The 25,394-nt window shown below is 35.9% G+C and overlaps 1 pseudogene; it reads right to left on the bottom strand.

Moving 5' to 3' along the window:
• Positions 1-10,590: 10,590 nt before the first annotated feature.
• Positions 10,591-12,249, bottom strand: LOC149193933 (putative UPF0481 protein At3g02645 pseudogene; annotated as a pseudogene).
• Positions 12,250-25,394: the final 13,145 nt, after the last annotated feature.

Raw genomic sequence — 25,394 nt, 5'->3', positions numbered from 1 at the left:
TCAGAGAGAAAGTTATGACGTTTTTCCCAAGGTCACCTGTTTGGAATGTAATTCAGGAGTCTACAAAAAGATAAACTTCCTCAGATCATATCTCCGCAAATATAGCACGCAAAGCTCTAAAATTTGGACCCAATGTTTAGCGTGATTTCCTCTCAAATGGGTTTTTCTTTCACTTCTGAAATGTTGCAGAAAAAAATTTATAGTGAAAATGCCACGATGACCTATTTGGAGTAGCGAAACCTGAAAATCCAAAGCTCTGATACCAAATGTTATGAAACCAGCTCACAAAAAGATAGAAAAGATAGATCAACGCTTTAGAATTCAGCCTCTTCGAGGGGGAAACCTCCTTTACATTACACAAATGAATGATTCTTTGATGATTCAAATGACAAAACCTCCTTTCTATATATAGGAGTCTAAGGAGTCACAATATGACCCAGCCGACCTAACAATAATAATATAAAGGCACAAAAATAACAATAGAGGGATTCTATGGGGCACAATAATAACAATATGGGTACAATAGGGGCACAACAATATTAATAAGGGATATAACTACAATAGTAATGGGGTAATCACTAGTATTATAGGGACCTAACACTCAGCCCCTTTACAACTTGTGCATAGTGATTTATATGGTCCACTTCTAGTTGTTTCATTCTCTCGCTACAAGTATTTCTTAACTTTCATTGATGATTTCTCTAGATGCACTTGGGTATACTTCTTGAAACTCAAGAGTGAAGTATTTAACATGTTCTTGGACTTTAAGGCCTTTGTTGAGAAACAATCTAGACATCAAATTCTTAAGCTAAGATCTGATAATGGTGGAGAATATGTTAACAACAAATTCATCAAATTTTGCATTGAGCATAGAATTCAAATGCAACATACTGTTCTATATACTCCACAAAAAAATGGTGTAGGTGAAAGGAAGAATCGCACCTTAAAGGAAATGGATAATTGTATGCTTCAATCTAAAGGACTTAGTCTTAATATTTGGGGAAAAGCAATTAACTGTGAAAATTACATAGTAAATCACACTCGTACTAAGGTTTTAAATAATATCACTCCAGAAGAAGCATGGAACTCAATTAAACCATATGTAAGTCACTTTCGTGTTTTTGGAAGTGAAGCATGGGCCCATATTCTAGATGAGAAACATAAAGCTTTAGAACATAAGAGTGAAAAATGTATTTTTGTTGGATATTCTGAGGATGTCAAAGGATATAGATTTATTCCACTTAAGTCCAAAAAAGTTATCATTAGAAGAGATGTAAATTTTTCTAAAAATATATCAGCCTACGAGCTTGGTTCGGCAGATGTGCCACCTATCTATATCCCTTCTACTTCTGAAGACATTTCTTCTTCAGATGATGATAGCGAGGATGAAAATCCTCCCCCACCTTATCAGGATCCTCCTTCAACTCCTCAACTTCCAAAATGGGTATGTGCTACTTGAGATGCAACAGGTTCTCTTGCTAGTGATCCTATAGATCACCGATGTACACGTTCTCAGTTCGATAGAACCTCTTCTTTACTGGATCAAGCTTCAGCAAATCATGATCCTGACACCTTTGCAGAAGCTTTAGGCCATCCAGATTGGTACACAACTATGAATGAAGAATATTGTTCATTATTAGAAAATGATACATGGGATCTTGTTCCTCTTCCAAAGGGAAAAAAACTTGTTAGATGTAAATGGGTTTACAGAACCAAGTTTGGACCAGATAGAAAAGTTGATAAACATAAAGCTCGTCTTGTTTCTAAGGGTTTTTCACAAGTTGAAGGAATTGACCGTACTGAAACCTTCTCCCCTATTGCCAAAATGAACTCTATCTTCCTTGTTCTTTCCCTTGCTACCTCTTTCAAATGGGAATTCCATCAGATGGATGTTAAATATGCCTTCTTGGATGGGGACTTGCATGAAGAAATCTATACGGAACAACCTCCTCACTTTATACATATAGATTCCAGCCTTGTATGGCGACTTAAGAAATCCCTTTATGGTCTGAAGCAAGCCCCTCAGGATCTATATGAAAAATTGGATAGCTTTCTTTTAGATACTGGCTTTTCTAGGTGTCATTATGACAATACTGTCTACACTAAGAAAGTGGGTAAGTCCCTTATCATTCTTGTTCTTTATGTTGATGATCTTATCCTTACTAGTAGTGATCCCAACCTTATAAACCATGTGAAGTCCAGCCTTAAAAATAAGTTTGAAATGACAAACTTACGGCACTTGCGTTATTTTCTTGGTCTTCAAGTCTTGCAATCCAATGAAGGTATTTCCATTTCCCAATCCAAGTATGCATGTGATCTTCTACGCCACTTTCACATGGAAGACTGTAAGGCAACCCCTTCTCCTTTCCAGTCTGGAGCCAAACTTTCAGTCACTTGTACTTCCCCTGAAGTTGATGCTACCTTATACCATCAGTTGTAGAAAAAAGTTTGTATTTGACCCATACTCGTGCTGACCTTTCCTTTGTTGTTGGCCTTATTTCTCGGTTTATGAAAAACCCACATGAAAGTCATTGGAAAGTAGCTAAAAGTATACCTTTTTATGTTCTAGGTACAGTTTTTTTTGGGATTCATTACAGTGCAAAGCATCTCCTCTATTGGTTGGTTTCACTGATTCTAATTAGGCTGGCGAGCTTGATGATCGAAAGTCTACTGCAGGTTATGTCTTCACTCTTGGTTCTGGACCTATTACACGGGCTTGCAAGAAACAAAGTGCCATTTCTCTTTCTTCAGCAAAAGCAGAGTATCATGGTGTTGTAGAAGCTAGTAAGGAAGCTCTATGGCTTTGTCAAATCCTATGAGAGTTTTCCTTTCAGCAACAACATTTGACTACACTTTGGTGTGATAATCAAAGTGCCATTCAACTATGAAAAGATCTAGTCCAACATCAGCGCATCAAGCACATTGAACTACACATGCACTTCATCATAAATCTCATACATGACCATGTTCTTGAAGTGAAATATTGTTCAACAGATGATCAAGTTGCAGACATCTTTACAAAGGCTCTCACAGAGGCAAAGTTTACTAAACTTCGATTTATGGTTGGAGTTCAGGAAGTTGTCACTAAGGAGGGATATTCTCTAATGCCTCCTTCCTTCTCCTATTGTGTCATATTTGTACATCCTTCAATCCTATCCCAAGTTGTTCTTAAGGGGGGATGTTAGGATATTCCGACACATAGGAAATAGTCAAGTATAACTTGGTCTAGTTTAGAGTTAGGTAAAGTGTGCTTCTTTACTATGTACTTTTGTAGCTTACAATCTGAGGGTAATAATATTTTCTAGACATGAATTGATCCAACCGTTCATTCTCTCCTCGGTATTACCGACACTTGATCCGTGGCTTAACACCCAATTGGTCCATGATCACTATTTAAAGAGCATGGAGGGTCATTTGTAGGGTGACCATTCATGAGAGAAAATTATGTAAATTTTCTTTCTTTTATTAATAAATTGCATGAAGTGGCCGCATTGGCTCAGATCGTGGACTGTTTCCCTCTTTGAGGGTTTTAACCATGTCAAGAATACTGGTGTATTGATCCGTGATCTATTTGTGAGAGGTGCCCTTTGGTGTTCTATCTAAGGAACTTACCTTATAAATTCCTACAAACTTTGAACTACACATTGAACTACACATGCACTTCATCATAAATCTCACACATGACCATGTTCTTGAAGCGAAATATTGTTCAACTTATGATCAAGTTGCAGACATCTTTATAAAGGCTCTCACAGAGGCGAAGTTTACTAAACTTCGACTTATGGTAGGAGTTCAGGAAGTTGTCACTAAGGAGGGATAGGCTCTAATGCCTCCTTCCTTCTCCTATTATGTCATATTTGTACATCCTTCAATCCTATCCCAAGTTGTTCTTAAGGGGGGATGTTAGGATATTCCGACACATAGGAAATAGTCAAGTATAACTTGGTCTATTTTAGAGTTAGGTAAAGTGTGCTTCTTTACTATGTACTTTTGTAACTTACAATCCGAGGGTCACGATATTTTCTAGACATGAAGTGATCCAATCATTCATTCTCTCCTCGGTATTACCGACACTTGATTCATGGCCTAACACCAAATTGGTCCATGATCTCTATTTAAAGAGCATGGAGGGTCATTTGTAGGGTGACCATTCATGAGAGAAAATTATGTAAATTTTCTTTCTTTTATTAATAAATTGCATGAAGTGGCCGCATTGGCTCAGATCGTGGACTATTTCCCTCTTTGAGGGTTTTAACCACGTCAAGAATACTGGTGTATTGATCTATGATCTATTTGTGAGAGGTGTCCTTTGGTGTTCTATCTGAGGAACTTACCATGTAAATTCCTACAAACTTCTCGAGGTTGTAACTTTGGCATACAATCTCTGTTTGTTGCACACAATACCTAGTTAGAAATATTTATTCGAGGAATACAATTTTTGAATGAAAACATTAATTAAAATATCATGTTTTCCTTGTTTTCCCAGGAAAACGGCTTCGGAAGTTTAGGACTGAAAAAACTGCCAAAAATAGTAAATTGTGCTAGAATTAAAGAAACTAAAAAACTGGAAGAGACAATGTTGGGGGTCCAAGTGGAATAGGCAGGTGGCCACCAACATCCACCTAGATCATAGCCAAAGGTATATTTCTAACTAGAGCCTCAATGAATCTTATATCAAAGGAAACTCATTCTCCTAAATCAAGCAATAGAGCAATTCATGGTGCAATGGTAGCACTTTGGGCCCAAGGAAGCCACATGGGAGATGGTTCACCAAATGCAAGAAACATATATATTTTTGTTTGTTGATTAGAGAAAATGTAAATGAATTTGTAAATGTTGTACATAGCTATGTAGATAAAGCTCCAAATCAATGTGTGGTCACATTAAAGAATGCTTTTATTTTTTATTCAATTATAAAACACTAAGGATGGTGCTCCTCCAAGGGGGAGGGGTTGGTGACATCCCTGGCTATTTTCCCCTTATTGTAAATATTGTAACTATTTTATTATAAAGAAATGGGCTGAGATATTGGGACACATTTATATAGCTAAGGAAGGAGGCTACTTGGGATTAGAAGGAAGATTGACTTATTTAATGACAGACATGGAAGGCTGGTAGGTGTGCACTTAGATAAACTAGTTATGCTAATTAATTCTACCGGACAAGAGCATAAAGGATCCATAACCTCCTTGGATTAGTTCACAAGGAAGAGAGGAAAAAATTTAAACAATAGTGGTTTGCGCTCGCAGGTGGAATAAACTGAAGTCAACCAACAAGAAGTGGTACCGAAACTAGCAAAACAACATCTCCACGACCACATGAAAAGAGAACCGCCAAGACCAAAAGGTGGGGTAAGGAGTGTATGCCTACACAACCAATATATGGTTGCAACAACATTAGTGCATGGACTACAAGAAGGAGACTTCTCCATAAAAGGAAAAGGGGGAAGACTTGGCAAAGAGAAGGAATGGAGAAGTTGAGCATAATAGATTGGAAAAGAAATTCCTAGGATTTAATCACTAAGATTACATGGCAGAGTGGACCCCACAGATTGTGCTTAGCATTGCGTGGAATTTATGAAGGTTCGCCCAATGGTAGTATTGTATTGGGTAATACAAATATAAGTAAACATAATATAAACCTTGGTAGGGGGAGAGCTCGTGTATAATAAGGTGGTATGGGCTAATGTGGAAGCTACTGCTAGAGATGCCACATGGACCCTGGGAAATCTTACATGACAGGACTTAAAGAGCCATATGGGCACCATGTGGTGAATACGTGGGTGCTGAGAGGTAGGTCAGGATGACATGGTAGGGTCTAATAAGCGAATCTTTAAATATCTATAACTTTCGAACTGAGAGTAGATTGAGAAAAAATTTATATCTTCGAAAAGATTTCATGAGATTAATTTAAAGGAATTGTTTTTTTTTGGTTTGGAAAATGTTTAGGAAACGTCAAGAAATTTAGACCCCATTTCCATAGCAGGATATTAGGGGTTGGCTCATCATAGAAAATGCATCCTTCTATCCTTAGATTGGGCTATGGGTGGTAAAGTGGTGTGTTGCATTTCCATTTTTATTATTGAAGAAATAATACCCGTTTATTTTATTTTTACTTAAGGCACTCTCTAAAGTAAAACCTCTCCACACCCTCTTTTCAAAGAAGAAAATTCAATTTATTTATTTTTTCATTAATTTTAAAAAATATTTAATTGATAAAATATTAATATCTATGTAGAGAGAGAGAGCACGCTTCATACTTGGAAATATTGGGCCAATTGTTACCACTATAACTTCTAGGTGATCTACACAACCCCTAACACCTGACTCTCTAAACTTGAGAGAATTGAACTTGGAACTTCTTTAACATAATATTGGGCCAATTGTTACCACTATAAATTCTAGGTGATCTACACAACCCCCAACACCTGACTCTCTAAACTTGAGAGAATTGAACTTGAAACTTATTTAACATAATACTTCATCTTCACGACCATTACCAATTGAATTGCCCAAAAAAAAATATTTTATTTATAATATTTAAATAAATACTAAACTAATTAAAAAATAAGTAAATATTTTTAAAATAAATTTATTATTATTTTAAAATCAAATTTAAATTGATAATTTTAAATTGTGAAATATTTTAACAATATACTCTATCACTAACTAATATATATATGTAAAGTTTAATTATTTTTCCAAACCATTATTTATTATTATATTTAATTCAATTTATTTTATATAATTATTGTTATATTTATTTCAAATTATTAGTTTTACGATTATAAATGTTTTAACCAATTTTATAATTATTTTATAATTTTTAACTGCAAAATTTTATTTTGTCTTAATTGTCCTGAATCGTCTTTTAGGTTTTTTCCTAAACATAATGGACATTTTTTTTTTTTTAAGGAGTAGTGATGTTTTTTAAGTGTCAATATTCATTTGCTGAAAAGTTGTTATAATGTTTTTAATTATGTTTCTTTGGTCTAACTTGTCTCTTGTTTTACATATTAGTTTAAAATTAGTAGACGTCGCTTTGGGAAATTATAATATATTATTATATTTAAATAATGTAATTTTTATAAGTTGTTTTATTTATTTATTGATGTTATTATTTTTATTGTTTTAAATTTAAATTTAAATTATTTATTTTAGGTTTTACAAAATCTTATCAAGATGTAAATAGTGTTTACTTTAGATATTTTGAGTATTTGGATTGAAATCATTAAATTTATTAATATTTTTATTAGGGAAGTTGTGTTATGAATTTTAATTATGGAAGGATGTTTGATGAACGTGGTTATGTCATAAGTGTGAGTGTTTGTGATTTCTTTTGTTTGTTGAAAATTTTTTAGTTGATGGATTGATGTATTTTTCTAGCCGGGTCATCTTAATAGAGATAAGTAAACCGTAAGTTTAGTGTATAAGGTCCTTAGGTAAGCACCATGTTCTTAAACAACTTATTTGATTTGATAGTTTAATAGCTAAGTTATTAATTTTTATTGTATGAGGTATTGAGCATGTCGTCCATGGCTTCGCTTCCATGTTTTGAGTATGGGTCACAAGAACACTCAAGGTCGCTCAAAGGTTTATCCCATAGTAATCTCATTGTAATCAACGGTTCATGAAGAGTCTTTTGAGACACGTAACAACTAAATTTATTATCAAACCCACACAACGATAACTAGGAAAATATATCTATACGATTGATCCGACATAAGGAGTCTTTTGAGATATCTCTCCTAGTAGGACATAGAAATTTTCAAAATTGTGTAATGGGGTTATTACTCCATGTTGAGTATTATTACACTAAATTCCCTATATACTTAAAGATGTAGGAATATCTTTAGTGGTGTTTTAATGGTTAGGTTTTTCAAGTCCCTAGGGAAAAATAAGTATAAGTGATCTATCTCTCTAATATATCAAAGGGTCTCCAACAATAATATTTAGTTGAAATCTTTCACAAAGCTCGCTATAGTGGATATACCATATTTTTAGCTACATTACTTGATTCCCTAGTAGGTACATGTGATCTTCCCAAAGTGTTATGCTTAATGTACACAAAAAGGCAACTACATATTTATGTAAAGTTGGGTTTGGATACACCTAAAGAGAATTCTATATTCCCAATGGTACACAAAAGATAAATCTATATGAAGGTGATGTCCAATGAGGTACTACTTAGGCTAACCAATAGAGGTTATAAGAATATCGAACTATGTCAAGTCACTTGTATTTTCTACATGTATCCTTCCTCAACTCTATATTTACTCATTAATCCCATGGTTTTATGCTATTCAAAGACACCAAAATAGGTATCCAACTTAAAAATATAAATCTTTTAAAATCTTGGCAGATAGTGCTAAGAAACTACTTGTACTGATCCTTAACCCTTAAACTTCAAGTTGCAAGCATGATATTTAGATAAATATAAATGAAAAAAAGTATACAACTGACAATGAGATGGAATGTTTGAAATATAATCATCCCAAAATGGAGGGTGAGGGTCATAAGCCTCTTAATGTAGAGAGCCTCTTATTTTCTCCAATTACAACAACACATGGTAAAAAATTATCATTCTTTTTTTAAACCATGGTGAAAAATTTATGGCCCCATCATTAATGAGTACCAATTATGTAGTGGCCTTATTTGATAAAGAAAATAATTTTACATTAAGTAACTTTCACTAGCTATTAAATAGTGGCTATTCAAAGATGATAGTCTCATACATTAATTAACTAACCCCAAGGTAGGTTAGAGTAGTATCATAACATAAAACCTTATTTATCCTACATTGATATTGTAATCTCTATAATCTCAATTTATCCTACATTGATATTGTAATCTCTATAATCTCAATTTATCCTACATTGATATTGTAATCTCTATAATCTCAATTTATCCTACATTGATATTGTAATCTCTATAATCTCAATGAAGCCAAAAAAATATATTATTCATCTAGAGTGAACCTCCCTAAAGTCCTAAAATGTATTTTCCCTATTTTATGGTCATTTTTTTATAAAGACTAAGGCTCGCCACTTTCACATGCTATCTAACATGCCAATGATGTGGTCCCACCGCTTTTCCTAAAGCATTCCTACCTCGGATATTAAATATTGAAAGGTTAAAGTATATGCCCTATCATCACCACTCCGATTGGGAAGATGAGGTTCTACACAAGGAAACATCCACGCTTTCTTTGTTATGTGAATTCTAGAAATCAACAATAGCACTTTGCAAATCAAAATTATGTCCCTACATCTCAAAAGTTATAGATACGAAAACAATCTACTATTAATATTGCTTCAACTCTTAGGTGCTAGGCACATTGTGATTCCAATTTACAATGTTCTTCGAATAAACAAGCACACAATGCATATACAAGTAAATATTATTTCCATAAAAAAAAAAGTACTTTACTCGAGAGTAGCCTTTAAAATTGATAAGACCATGTGAGAATACGAAAAAAAAGTAATGAATTTAGGTGGAAACTTTGATTTAACCAATCTCTTCCTTAATTCATGTGGCTATCCCATCATTTTGCTCTATATGATCTCTAACGTTAGATCTCTAACTTTAACGTTATCTGATCATAGTAAATATACCATTGCTATAATACTAGCATCACCACAATTGTTAAGCTATGGCATTTGCTATAATATCAACATCACCACAATCTCTAACAATTATTAAGCTTTGTGTCTCTTTTGGGAACATAGCCAATTTGTGATACCCCTTCTTTAACAAGATCTGCTAGCAATAAAGTTGTATCGTTTGCGATGACCACATATGTTATCTGAACTTCACTTGCAACGAATGGGCTTCTTTTCACTACAACTTTGTATATTTGGACACAAACCATTTGATGTATAGACATTCGGGAACCGCACATGATATTTAGATAGAATCAGCACAAACTCTGTCCCTCCATGTACGCACACAAAGCGTCATATGACACTTTCACCTATTTAGCACTCTTCACAAATTATATTGTATGACACTTTTTTAAAGTGAAGGAACGCTAAATATATAGTTCAATAAAATAGTGAAGAGTTTATACAATGACTGAAACAAACAAATGTCGAAAAACACTAAAAAAAAGAGAGAGAAAATTAATGTGCTTTTAATACCGGGATTAGCTTCCATATAACAAATTGAAATTGACAAAAACACATACATATAATTATGGTTATGTTTAGTTCTAAAGAAATAAATTTTTAGCAATGGAGACAAATACATCAAATACTTCTGTGACTGACAAAGGCAGACAGTGCAAAACACTTTCATCCATTTGAAATACATTTTGGCCATGAAGACAAAATCCAGTGCCATGGAAATAAGACTCGAATATCGGCAATCGCCCAAGCATCGGGAGAATCACGCGTGAGAAAAATTGAATCCTAGATTATGCGACCGTCTCAACATGACCGTGATTGGTTCTACCCTTTCCCAAACAGTAACTATTAAACCTGCAAAGTAGCTAATATTTACTGCAAATAAAAATCTTAAAAGTGGCAGTCCTGGAATTTGGACATTAAGCCATTTAACCCATTTAACCGCCAAAGAGATTTTGTGAGTACCTCTAGTGTTGCAAGAAATTGGTCTTGCTTAACCACTTCTTGCAATCAAAGACAGAGCAGTAAGCCTGTAAGCAAGTGAGAAGCAAAAGGATGGTTGCAGCTACCAGAGATAGGAATTGCCACGAACCAAATATATGTTTGTTGACGAACCCCGCCACGACGACGTTCCATTTTCTATTATAATAACGATTTACAGCGGCTATAACATTGTCGAGGTATCGCACTTTTGTGAGACGGACGCACTTACCCATACTATTCCACAGGCTGGCAACCTCTGCATCGCTCTGTAGGTGGTTAGAAATGATTCCGCTTTTCCTCAACAACCTCACATCCTCTTCTGAGTCGATCATCCCGTTCATAAAATCGGTGTATCGCGTGAAAACCATAGCACCAGGCGCAGCCGAAGCTTCGAATGCCACCAGATTTCTCAAGATTACCTCTGTGTTTGTGTCCAACGTCACTTTGGGAAGGTAAAGCATGGCGGTCTTCTCATCAAATTGTATTGTGTTGAGGTCGCCATCAGTTGGAACGAATTTGACTCCGGCAGAGTGTAAGTCGGCCACAGATGGAATAGCCAGTTCGTCACGCGTAGGTGGTATGATATTAATAGATGATTCGTTATCCCCCTCCTCAGTCCTTACGGTATCCTTCTTGAAAAGACGAGCCAAGGGTCTCACTAACACAGTCAGAAGTGACAGAATACCGAAGATCAAGTTCATTGTGAACTGCACCGCCCTCCCTTTGAGCACTCGCTGAGTTGAGTCCTTGAGAAATTGAACACGGCCAGCGGTTAAAGAGAACATAGCCTTCCAGACCATACTGGAGTCTCGTGTAATGGTTGAAGTCTCCTCTCTGTCAGTAACCTCTATCTCTTCCTCATCTGGATTTGGATTTTGATTGGTGGGAATAGGAACAATAGCATAGTACAGCACCTCCAGAACATGGCCTCTCTGGATTGTATGGACCTTTGAATCTTTGGGCAGCTTGAAAGCGAAAGGCGATAATTCTTGACACACAAGTCTTAGGAGATTGCATAGCCTCTCCTCTGCTCTGGCTTCACAACCCAACTGCAACTCCAAAAGCTTTTGCAAAAGAAATAGCGGCAACTGATTTTCAAGCATGAACAGATCTCTGACAATGGAGTTGTGGGTAGCGCTGGTGCCAGTCGGATCTAAGACTCGTCCAAGCTGCCTGACATCTGCGTCTGAGCTTTGGTCTGCACGTCTCACATAAAACTGCAGACATTCGAGAAGGAAGACGGCGTCCAGAGCCATGATCCACGACAAGGTTTCTTCCTGGTATTCGATGAGCTTGTGGTATGAGCTTCGGATTCGCCAGTCGTACTTCATAAACTCCTCCACAACAACGGACTCGAACTTGCGACCGTTGATTCTTTTCTGAAATCTGCGAGCAGCTTCCAGTTTGTGGCGGTCCATTTCATAAAACTCAGATCTCCAGTGGTGGTAGGGGCCGATGGAAATCGACTGAGGAATGTATGCTTCAGGCTTCACTGCCAACAACTCCTTCGGCACATTAAACACTGACACACAGAATTTCTCGTTCGGAACTATTTCTTGTTGCTGTAGGTCCAGACCTTGCTTGATTCGAATAACCCACCCATTCTCATCGATTTTAACTTCAGCCTCAGTTTTGGGTTCCATGTTTCCTAGTCGAATATTACAGAAAATAAAGGAGGAAATCGGGGAAATATCAGTAACGGTTAGGGAGTAGTGAGTACAGAGGCCGAAGGGAATGGGTACTGCAAAGTTTCCTTCCCTGAGAGAAACTGTTAAACAGTCAGATTCAATATTGAATAGACAACCCTACACTGTTATTCGACACTATATTTAGCTGCTTGCATGAAAGCGGGTGTTATTCACGTGCTCACAGGATTTCGGTTTTTTCACATTCTACTGTTCCAATTGCCCCTTTTGTTGCGCCTAAAATTCAGGATAATACATATCTCATGTTTTAAAGAAAATACTTTCTTGATTTTTAATGTGCGTGTAATGCGAAGACAACATTTCAATGCCTAGGATTAATGTTCCTTCTTATGAATGAGACTAGTATCTTACCTACAGACTGCAGCTTACAGGCAAAGCCAATGTAAGTTGAACGTCAGTCCACAACCTCCTCTGCCCATAACGCTTGCACCACTTTCTCATCATTATCTTTAAATCAGATCTGATCCAAAAGATTAAACAGCTAAGTGCCACACACTTAGTCAATCTAGTATAACCATTGACAGTCCCTGATTCCACGGTGACAAGCAGGTTGAGCTATGCTTGATATCCACCATTCCGAGATACACATTGATAGTTCTTCTCGAAGATTTTGTTTAAATGTATGTTACATTTCAGCGAGCAGCCTTCGCCTGCCTTTGGCCTTAAGTGTTTAATTCCTTTCTCAACTCATTTCTTTCTCAAAATAGAAACTAGTTACTCGTTTCTGATGCTTAGGAGGCTGGAGCAGCTTATCTAGATACAATTCACGCACAGAATTTGGGAAGGAGATAATTTTTTGACGTCAAAAGAATATTAAAGTGGCAAATATCGCAGATTAATTTGCTAACCCAATTACAGTTTAAAAATAAATAAATAAAAGAAATGGCAGATAATGTTTGATTCCAAAAATAAATAAAAGAAATGGCCGATAATGTTTGATTCCAAAAATATTTCATGTGAAATATATATTAAATTGATATTTATTTTATTATATTAATGATTTTTATTCATAATCATTATAAAATATGTTAAAATAAATTTAATTAAAAATAAAAATATTTTTATGTATAAAAATGTAAAATTTATATAGCTATAAATAATATTATTGAAAAGATCTATGTTAATTCTTTATTTATTAGGTTTAGAGAGAGATTTGTATAATTTTTTTTCTAATTTTACATTTCAAAAAAGATCTATGTTAATTCTTTTTATTAGGTTTAGAGAGAGATTTGTATAATTTTTTTTCTAATTTTACATTTCAAAAAATGTATTTACATTTTGAAAATTTTGATGATTTTCATCTTTTAATATATCTAGATTTAGAAAGAATTTATTCTAATATTATGGTAATTGAAGATACACAGGTGTGTTTCTTTGCAAATCAATTCCTAACACGAAAACTCAGAGGCTGGAGCTGTTCAACAAATCACTAAATTATTAATAAAAACCTAATCATTATAGCTTAAAAATTGTTTATGTTTGTCTAAAATCTCACTTTCCTCTAACGTAAGGAAACGGTTTAATGTTCCAAGACCCACAAGCTTCTAGCATGAGTAAACACTTGCCTCTTCGGTGATTACAAGTGGTGTGGATTTTCTTGAATAACAATGATGATTCATTCTACATTAGCAAATAGTCACGAGTGATTTAACATAAATTATAATCAATTTTCTGACATTGTTAAACAAAAACCTAAAATTAAATTAATATATAAATTAATCTTTACTTTTTACAAGTTAATATAATCTATTTGAAATTATATAAAACATACTTAATGTTATAATTAAAAAAAATGATAATTATTTATTGAATGAATGATTAATTAATTAATTAACCCCTACACATTATTGTTGATCCATGTGTATTTCCTTTCTAATCTCTTTTATTTCTATAAGTTAATTGTTGTTCCATAAATTGTGTTGTATTCACAATTATGTTAATGATGCTTGCCTTGTAATAGAGGTTATGATAGTGTTTTATGGGTTGGTGGTGTGGTTATTAACTCTAGCTCGGTTTGATTTTTTTGCTTTCTGCCTCGACAGAAAAAAGGCTTTTGAGCACTACCGTAGTCTCTTTACATTGGGTCTAGTCACTGCAGTTTTTAGCTCTTACTAGAGGAGTTTTGTCATATCCTTGAGTTGCAGTGACACTATAAATTTTCTAGAATTTTCCACAGTTGTATGGTCTTTAGGTGATGACTTGATATTATTGAGTTTGGGCTTTCATGGAGGTGTATTAAGTCCCTTTTCTGGTTTTGGACGAAAGGGTTCTTGTCTCTCTTGTATCCTTTATTATCTGGAATTTGTTGTCATGCCTCCTTGGTAAAGGATGAGTAGTAGGAGGGGTGGAGGAGGTAATGTCAACATAAAGAGAATGTGTCCTTTTTCTTATGACTTTGTGGCCAGCTTGTACAATGTAGTTCCTTTGGCAGTTATGAAAGCGGTTTTATTGTTGGAAATTAAAGAAATTGAGTACCACCCTTATCACTCATATTATGAAGGGATGGGGGAGGATTTGAAATGGTTCCCATACCCTAGAAAATATTGGAATAAATGAGTCCATTTTCTAAACTCGTTGGGCTTGCACTAGCAAATGGTCACTTCGCTTCACCTGATATTTAAGGATAGAAAACTTGAGTTCTACAATCACTTTTCTTCCTTGTTTGGATAGTGTGGGATCCTAATTGTCTCATGTTGAAGGTTTTCTGGCGAGTGAATTTGCCTCTAGAGACCTCATTGATCCTCTAGTTGATCATGGACAAACAACAACCATTATTTCCTCCAATTACGATTAAGGATGGTAGAATTCAAAGTTTTGTTCGTATTTTTTTAAGTGTCTCTTCGCTATAGATAATATGATAGTCCACTTTTCTCGACATGTTATGAAGAGCTCAACTAATGAAATCATGTTGTATTGTCACTTGTTGTTGAAGGAAAAAGTTTGCTAAGGAAAGGGTTGAAAACCTCAACAGAGTAGGATAAGATAATCAGCACAGGACACTCAAAAAAGCATGCCAAACATATGAATTATCAAACTTGGATTTGGAGACATAGCAAGAGGTCCTACGTTTGAAGATGTTCCTATAAGGTCCAAACCCTCTGCTTCCTCCAAGATGTGCAAACCTGCAAATCAATCACATAAGCATATACATAATAGATAATTCAATGTGCATACATAATAATATGTTAGATCATGATATAAAAACATATAGACTATCATTTATAAGATGACAACATATATTCAGAACAACACATGAACTTCTTGATTGATTAACAAAGGTAAGTATAGGAAATATAGAACCTAATCCAAGCCAAAGGCACTGGCGAAGCCTTCCTCCGAATCCGTCCATCTCGAGACATGAAGGCAACATTTCTAATAATTGAAAGAAGATGCTATATAAGGATTTTGAGCATCTCTGTAAAGGAAACCAAGGTTTCCTATAAACTGGGAGTGCAGGAGGCATGGGAAAAGAAAAATTTATCTGAGAGAAATTGAGTATAATTTTGATATCCTTCTTTTGTTTTCATTAAGCGTACCCAAGGGGTTTATATATACCACCTCAAATTGGTTATTTCAATTAGGCCATGAGCTCCTGTAGGTGGGCTCTCAATAAAACCCGTAAACCTCGCCCAAAAAATAGAAATTTATTTTATTTTTTCATATTTTAAAATATGTACATAGGTATAGTATTATGGGACCATTGTATGTACACATTTTTGTATGAGTAGAGTCACATATGGATTTTGAAATACTAGTTTTTAGTATAAAGTCAAGTCTGTAAGGGAAAAGGGATTTCCCAAGGCCATAAAAGAACATCAGATCTACATGAGTGCTAAATGATGATATAATATATTTCCCTTAATATATGAGGTCACGAGGGGAACATGATGGCCAAAACATCTTAAATATGGAGAGAGGAGTCATCCGAAAACGTGAGAGGAGATCAGTAGATTCCAGCCCATCGAATGCCTATGGAAGGAGTCAGAAAGAAAACTCATATTTGAGGCAGGCATACCCATGCTCAAAAGTAGTAAAGCATATATGTTGATAAATTATAAGGCGGATCCATAATGTATACATAAGTGTACAGAAGGAGTTGAAGAGTACCTAGTGGATCATCATATCATAGCCATGAAAGAACACAACATAACTATATCTCAATATCACATATAGAAAAATGTATGACCAATAATACTAGAAGAGTCTATGACCAATGATGATGCATAACCGATCCTCATAAAAGTACTAAGTAATATAGGTGGAATAGTGGTAGTACATAAACTAAGGTGCCAACATATAAGATGTTGTGAAAGATTACAACATATAGAGCTGACATGTTTCACTAACAAAAAAATGAAGGAACTGTCAAGTGAACGAAGATACTGACACAGCCCAAGGTATTCACTGACCATAGATGGTACATTTCTACACTATGGGAATAAATGAGATGAAGTCGACGATGTGAGAAATTGTTTGATTACCGGTCATTGATGTATATCATTAACAAACATGAGTCAACTCAGCAATAATGATAATGAGTGTCAAGGTACCTCAGTACAATCTAATAAGTGTGAATAAATGCATTGAAGTCAAACACTTGACATAATATATCAATCAAGAGACATTGATGTATTCTCATTGTCGATAGTGAAGGAGTCTACCACTGATGACTGCAAACTCTAAGGTATTGAAAAATAACTCTACACCTTGTTCCTAGAGAAATGAGTTGGATTCAATGGGAAAATATCCACTCGAAGGAAGGCATTAAGTCATCCCACATCAACTAACACGAGTGTAATGCACAGGCCAAGAATTTGGAAGAACTCAAATGTAGAGAGATGAGGTAACCATTTTGAAGTACATTTCTAGCGTAGAAAATAGGTAGCTAGTGCACAATAGAAATCTTATGAACCAACCAATAATGAAAGCTGACACAGAGGCGAGGAATCCACCAATAGGATCAAATGGAAACCAAGGTACTGAACGAATCCCAAAGTGTGATAATGTAAGCTAACGTAGAACACAAGGGAAACCACTCAATCGAAAACCCATAATGTTTATTGATGTTGAGCACAAGGTCACCTATCAATGATGTAAATAGGGCCATGGTTCAACTCTAGGTCTACTCAAAGAAATTTGTCAGAGTTAATAAGAGAAGACCCAAAAGGAAGAAGTCAATAGAGACCTTCTTAACCAACATGAGTAAAGGACAATGTTGCTGATGTGATACTGAGAATAACATGACAAAATGGGTATGACCAATAGAAATGAGTTAAGAGATACTGTAGAATGGACAACAACATGCTTACTTCCCTTGAACAAAATCATGAATTGATGTTACTTTATGGTAGAATAAAATATATTTTTTTAAGTTTGCAATGCATGAGGCATTAACAAACTCTCCATATGATTGGAAGAGATAACCAACAGGGGGAGGACTGACTCAAGAACAGGGTTATTGCTTCCCTAAATTCAAACTAGGTCTCATCTCAGTGGAGGAAAGACTCATTTTCAATGCTTTGTTCAAGGGTGATACGAATAACTCTTGCTGCCATCAAATGATGAATAAATTTTCCTGTTCCCGCTATTTTTTTAAATATTTAATTCTTTTGTCTTTTTCATATTTAAAGCCTGAAAAGGAATAAAAAAATGCCTATAATATAGTGGAGAGAATGAGTGTTAAGGGAAAATGTATTAGTTCCTAGGACTAGAACATCTCTATGCTTAATGCAAGGTGGTAGATGCTAGTCATCGACACTCATGGGATGTTCCCTCCATGGAAAAGGGTTTCAATTCACAAAAACTAATGAATGCATGGTTTTGAACATGCAAAAAAGTCATGGTCAAAAGTGGATTATAAACGATTCCAAATGAAGTCAACTTAAGGCCAAAATGGGTGTAAGTGATCAATATGAAATGCAATAGTACAACTCAACACATGGGAGCCTCTAGGGTATAAAGCTAGAATAATAGTGAAGAAGAAGAAGAATGAAGCTTCAACAAAAATTCATGGTGGGACTAAAGAGGACTCACAAGCCTACTCAATACTTATAACACGGGAAACATATGTTAGTGAGGTTCTAACTAGGAAGCCAATGGAAGGAATGGATCTACCACTATGTTATGATTTTACAAAATGACAAGTGAGAGAGGTTAAAAATGCGCAACATAGTGGGGTTGATCCTATGGCTAAATATCTGCATATTAGGTCAAGATGAATAAAGAAATGAAAAATTTATATGTCTTAAACTATATGATAGTTTAGAATATGATACCTGCCACAATAGGTCAAGGATCATGGAGTTAAAAAAACATTAAAAATATCATTAACTAATAAAAAGTATCCGTCACCCTCAAAAATAACTTTCCTAACACTTCAAGGAAAGGTCAAAAGTTCATAAAAATAAAATAATAAAGTTAAAAATGAACTTTAGGAAAGTGGGTTTTAGATTTTAATTATAAAATAGAGTTTTGGACTCACCCAATTCATTTTCACCATTCAAGTGTTGAGAAGAGGGCTTTTAGAGCGAAATTGGGCAAGTGAATCCGATCAATTCCACCAATGAATCCGGAAAACACAATCTCGGGGTAATTCATGACCTTAAACTCTTTCATTTGATTGAAAATTTATTAGATTATATCAAAATTCTGAGTCGATTTTTCAAATTTCAAAATTTCTCTACATGTGTGCAGGTTCGAGATTTTAAATTCGGGTATAGAAAACCCTATACGTGGGTTACTAAAGGGAAAGATAGGTATATACACAATTTTCACTTACATAAACTGTGTATGTGCAAAGGAAAGTTTTAAAAATCAAATTCTAAAGGATGAAATATCTTTTTCAAAATGTCGATGGTTTGGAGGGAAAGAGAACATAGTGATGTGGACAATGAGGTATTAGACGATCAAGAATCGTTGGATGGATTGAAAATTTGTGGTTTGCTCAAATTATTCTTGATGCCAAACATGAGAGCTCAAACTCGATTATTGGCGATGTTGATTCATTACTAGGAACCGGAGCAAGAGAAATTCATCATAGATTCAATGCCTTTACAAATTGAAGTAGAATATATCTAATTCATTATAGGACTATCTCAAAGGGGAGAAGTAGTTAACCTGAAGGGCAAGGACAATGGCAGCCTTAATATTGATGATTATATTGTTGTATGTTGTGCACCAAGCACTAACAAAGTTGTTTCACAAGTCCCAATAAAAAAATTATCAACCTTCCTATCAAGATAATCCTTTTCACGATTGCCAGGATATCAGGTTCAACTTCGTTGCATTAGGCCTCACAAACAACTATTTTCTTAGCACTAGAATGCCTAAAACTAGTAGTGTATGACTGGTGCATAGTGCTCCTAGCCAATATGAAGAAGCAACTGACATCAATGAGACAGGGGAAGACAAATAACTTTGTCTATGGCACAATCTCAAGCTCATTTTTCTTTGAGTGGATTCATGCGCTATGACCTAGAGTAGCATCTGCCATGAGCAGTACTAGAGATCCAAGAATGGAAAGATGGATAGAATTGATCAAGGGACTTGGCAGAGGCAAAGTCACTTAGGCGGCCTTTGATGACGAATTCTTCTGGTGGTGTGAGAAATAAGTCGTGGACATAGAGGATTACATGTATGCATGAATAGACTTCCAAGGGTACCCAAAGTTACTACTTCCTGAAGGAGATTCATGGTGTAATATTGGTAAGTTTTTTATTTTTAAACATATTTTTTTTGGATTTCTCAATGTAATCTCAAGAAATTTAAAGTATTTTTTTCATGAAACAAAAATCCTTACAAGATTAAATTCTCATGATAAATATGTGGGACAAATGAGACCTAAGGGCCTATGGAGGCATAGCCGTCACGATAGTGACATGGAGAGAGCAATTACTAAGTCTGAGAGGGTCCTCCATACTACACAAAGGAACTTGGAGAGTTTGACTTGCAAGGTTCCAATGACAGTGGTAGAGGATCTTCTCGAGGATATATAGAGATGAGTGGTTGGAGTACCATGAGACTGGGTGTGACTCTTCCGACGACTGGTGAATTCCATCGTCTTCTACTGTGATGCTCATCTAGGGTCAGGCCCATAGACTTATTTTTTTAGATGACTGATATTTTTTTATATGGACATGATCGAGCTTAACCCGTAATTTTACAAGAAATTTTTCCACATTTTCAAATATTTTCAGACATTTTTCTATCGATATACAAATATTTCATGATGACTTAATCATATTTACATACGATTATTTGATATTTTGATTTAATGTGACGAATAATTTATATGCTAATCCAATGCTTGGTTTGCTATAGAATCAACAAATGCATTATCTGATCATGGAATGTGAATGAAAGTAATAAAATTAAATGAATTTTGCAATAATCTCACTCTCAGAAATTAACAATGTAATAAAAGATCCCTTAGACGACAAACATTATTTAATTTAGACACAACCAATTGTGAGTCCAAGTAAAACACTAATTATTCAATACCATAAGATATTTCTTAAGAAAGTAAATTAATAACAACACTTACTGACTCATATTATTAGAATCAAGACTGATACACATGCCTCTTGCGACCAAAAATTGACTATATGGATAATGTATTACCCAAGCGGTAGAAGCTAAATTCTGAGTATGTCTACTAGCACCATCTGTGAATCCTAAGTACACTAAACCACACATTGAAACCTGCTAAACTAGATCGGCAAAAAAAAAAAACACCACCATGACACCTATAGACAAAAACTAAAAATTATGTACAATATTTACAAAACAAAGAAAATTCTAGGCAAGAGCCTAGGCATGATACTATAGGAATTTATAGGGTAAGTTCCTCAGAAAGAACACCAAAAGGACACCGCTCACAACCAGATCACAGATCAATACACCAGTATTTTTGACGTGGTTAAAACCCTCAAAGAGGGAAACAGTCCACGGCATGCGCCAACGTGGCTACTACAGGCAATTTATTAATCAAAGAATGAAAATTTACATAAGCTTCTCTCATGCACGGATTACCCGAACAATGACCCTCCATGCGCTTTAAATAGAATTCATGGACCAATCGGGTGTCAAGCCACGGATCAAGTGTCAGTAATACCGAGGAGAGAGTGAACCGTCAGATCACTACATATCGTGACCGTCAGATTGTAAGTTACAAAATGTACAACGGTAAAGAAACACACTTTACCTAACTCTCTACCTAACTCTATACTAGACCAAGTTGAACTTAACTATTTCCTATGTGTCGGAATATCCTAACATCCCCCCTTAAGAACAACTTGGGATAGGATTGAAGGATTTACAAATATGACACAATAGGAGAAGGAAGGAGGCACTAGAGCCTATCCCCCCTTAGTGACAACTTCCTGAACTCCAAGCATATATCGAAGTTTAGTGAACTTCGCCTCTGTGAGAGCCTTTGTGAAGATGTCTGCAACCTGATCATCTGTTGAACAATATTGCACTTCAAGAACATGGTCATGAATGAGCTTTTCTGATGAAGTGCATGTGTAGTTCAATGTGTTTGCTGCGCTGATGCTGGACTGGATCTTTGCATAGCTGAATGGCAATTTGATTATCACACCAAAGTGTGGTTGGATGCTGCTGCTCAAAGCCAAACTCTGATAGGATCTGACGAAGCCACAAGGCTTCCTTACTAGCTTCCACGGCACCACGATACTCTGCTTCTGCTGACGAAAGAGAAATGGCAGCCTGTTTCTTACAAGCCCATGTAATAGGTCCTGAACCAAGAGTGAAGACATAACCGGCAGTAGACTTCCGATCATCAGGGTCACCAGCCCAATCAGAATCAGTGAAACCAACTAATAGAGGAGCTGCTTTGGCACTGTAATGAATCCCAAACTGTACTGTACCTCGAACATAACGAAGTATTCTTTTAGCTGCTTTCCAATGACTTTCACGGGGGTTTTGCATAAAACGAGCAACAAGGCCAACAACAAAGGAAAGGTCAGGACGAGTATGGGTTAAATACAAGAGTTTTCCTACAAGTTGACGGTATAAGGTAGCATCAACTTCAGGAGAAGTACAAGAGACTGAAAGTTTGACTCCAGACTGAAAGGGAGAAGGGGCTGGCTTACAGTCTTCCATGTGAAAATGACGAAGAATATCACAAGCATACTTGGACTGGGAAAGGGAAATACCCTCCTTGGATTGCAAGACTTGAAGACCGAGAAAATAGTGTAAGTGTCCTAAGTCTGTCATTTCAAATTTCTTTTTAAGGCTGGACTTCACATGGTTTATAAGGTTGGGATCACTACCAGTAAGAATAAGATCATCAACATAAAGAACAAGGATGATAAGAGAGTTTCCCACTTTCTTGGTGTAGACAGTATTGTCAGAATAACACCTAGAAAAGCCAGATTCTAAAAGAAAGCTATCCATTTTGGCATACCAAGCCCGAGGAGCTTGCTTGAGACCATAAAGGGATTTCTTAAGTCGACATACAAGGCTGGAGTCTGTTTGTATGAAGCCAATGGGTTGTTCCATATAGATTTCTTCATGCAAGTCCCCATGCAAGAAGGCAGATTTAACATCCATCTGATGGACTTCCCATTTTAAAGAGGCAGCAAGGGAAAGAACAAGGCGGATAGAGTTCATTTTGGCAACAGGGGAGAAGTTTTCAGTGTAGTCAATGCCTTCAACCTGTGAAAAGCCCTTAGCAACAAGACGAGCTTTATGTTTATCAACTTTCCCATCTGGTCCATACTTGGTTCTGTAAACCCATTTACATCTAACAAGTTTGCGTCCCTTTGGTAGAGGAACAAGATCCCATGTATCATTTGTCAACAATGAATGATATTCTTCATTCATAGCTGCTTCCCAATGTGGATGGCCTGAAGCTTCTGCAAAAGTGTCAGGATCATGATTTACTGGAGCTTGAGCCAGTAAAGAAGAGGCTCTTTCAAACTGAGAACGTGTACGTCGCTGATCTGTAGGATCACCGGCAAGATCACCTGCTGCATCCCGAGTAGCACGGACCCATCTTGGAAGTTGAGGATCCTGAGAAGGTGGGGGAGGATTATCATCCTCACTTTCATCATCTGAAGAAGAAATGTTTTCAAAAGTAGAAGAGATAGGAAGAGGTGGCACATCCGCCGGACTAGGCTCGCAGGCCGATTTATTTTCATCAAATTTTACATCTCTTCTAATGATAACATTTTTGGACTTAAATGGAATAAGTCTATAACCTTTTACATCTTCAGAATATCCAACAAAAGTACATTTCTCACTCTTAGGTTCTAAAGCTTTATGCTTTTCATCTGGAATATGGGCCCATGCTTCACTTCCAAAAACACGAAAGTGACTTACATCTGGTTTAATGGAACTCCAAGCTTCTTCTGGAGTGATATTCTTTAGAACCTTAGTAGGAGTGCGATTGATTATATAATTTGCACAATTAATTGCTTCGGCCCAAAAACTAAGACTGAGTCCTTTAGATTGCAGCATACAATTAGCCATTTCCTTTAAGGTGCGATTTTTCCTTTCAGCTACACCATTTTGTTGTGGAGTGTATGGAACAGTATGTTGCATTTGAATTCCATTTTCGGTGCAAAAGTTGATGAATGTGTTTTTAACATATTCTCCACCATTATCAGTTCTTAGCTTAAGAATTTGATGTCCAGATTGTTTTTCAACAAAGGCTTTGAAGGCCAAAAAAGTGTTAAATACTTCGCTCTTGAGTTTTAAGAAGTATACCCAAGTGCGTCTGGAGAAATCATCAATGAAAGTTAAGAAATACTTGCAGCCAGAGAATGAAGCAACAGGAAGTGGACCACATAAATCACTGTGCACAAGCTGTAAAGGGGCTGAGGCGTGCCAAGAGGCACGTTTTTCAAAACTGTCCCGATGATGTTTTCCGAGTACACATCCGGAACAAACACCATCTCTGCAAGATACCATAGGAAGACCTGTCACCATATTTTCTTTACATAGATGCTGAAGGGAGCGATAGTTTAAGTGACCAAATCGCTCATGCCAAAGTTTGCTCACTTCATCATTATGAGCAACAAATACTGAGGGAAGATTTGATGACCCAAAGTTGTGAAACTTATACAACCTTGTGGAATCATCAGCAATACCAGTAGCTAGAATCTGTTTAGGATCTCTTAGATCCTTGATTACAACATCATGAGGTGAAAATTCAACAATTTTACCTTCACCTGAATGAGTTATCTGATATACAGATAGAAGGTTGCAGGATAAGGTTGGAACACATAATACATCATTAAACTGACCATTGTCTAGATGAACAGTTCCAGTCCCTACAACATTAAGAGATCTATCATCACCAACATATATATTTTTGGTGTTACAATCATTTAAAGAAGAAAACATGGCTTGGTTTTTGGCCATGTGATAAGAGGCTCCAGAATCAATGAGCCACTCATGAGAAGGAGAAGAAGAAGATACATTTAATGCATAACCAGACTGAGATGATTGACAACGACATGCAAAAAGTGCCATTCCAGAAGTTGAAGTTGAAGTATGCTCCACATGGATGTTATGTTTCTTCATTGCGGCTTCCAAGGCTTCCATCTTCTTAAAGCATTTAGATTCTAAGTGGCCATCTCGATTACAAAAGTTACAATGTCTATCAGTCTTCTTCCATTTGTTTTTATTGGTCTTATCATTTTGCTGAAATGATCTTTCATTTTGAGGCTGAGTTTGCTTAGGACCCTTGTTTGGTTTAGGACCATTCTTTTTAGGATATGACTTCTTAGGATTCTTTGAATTTGGTTGCTGCTGGGCGGCTAACGCTTTCTTGGAAGAGTTTCCAAGATTAAGAAGACCAAGGTGTAAGAGTTTTTCTTGTTCTCTTATTAAGGAATCACAAAAGGAGTCAAAGGAAGGGGCCTTGTAGTCTTTTCCTTGACAAATGAAAGCTTCCCTTGTAGAATGGAAAGTGGAAACAAATACAGAGTAGGCTGGTCCCAACTTAGTAAGGATGGAATAAATAAGGTTACCATCTTCTTTCTTAACCTTAACACCTTCCAAGAGATATCTAAGGGTCTTGAATTTGGACAAGAAATCTTCAATGCAAGAAAAAT

Source organism: Pinus tabuliformis, chromosome 2_2, assembly GCF_031772625.1.
Source record: "Pinus tabuliformis cultivar Carrire ecotype Pingquan chromosome 2_2, CPIR1, whole genome shotgun sequence".
NCBI classification, from domain to species: domain Eukaryota; kingdom Viridiplantae; phylum Streptophyta; class Pinopsida; order Pinales; family Pinaceae; genus Pinus; species Pinus tabuliformis.
Note: the sequence above shows the minus strand (reverse complement) of the source record. Positions and strands in the feature narration are given on the sequence as shown.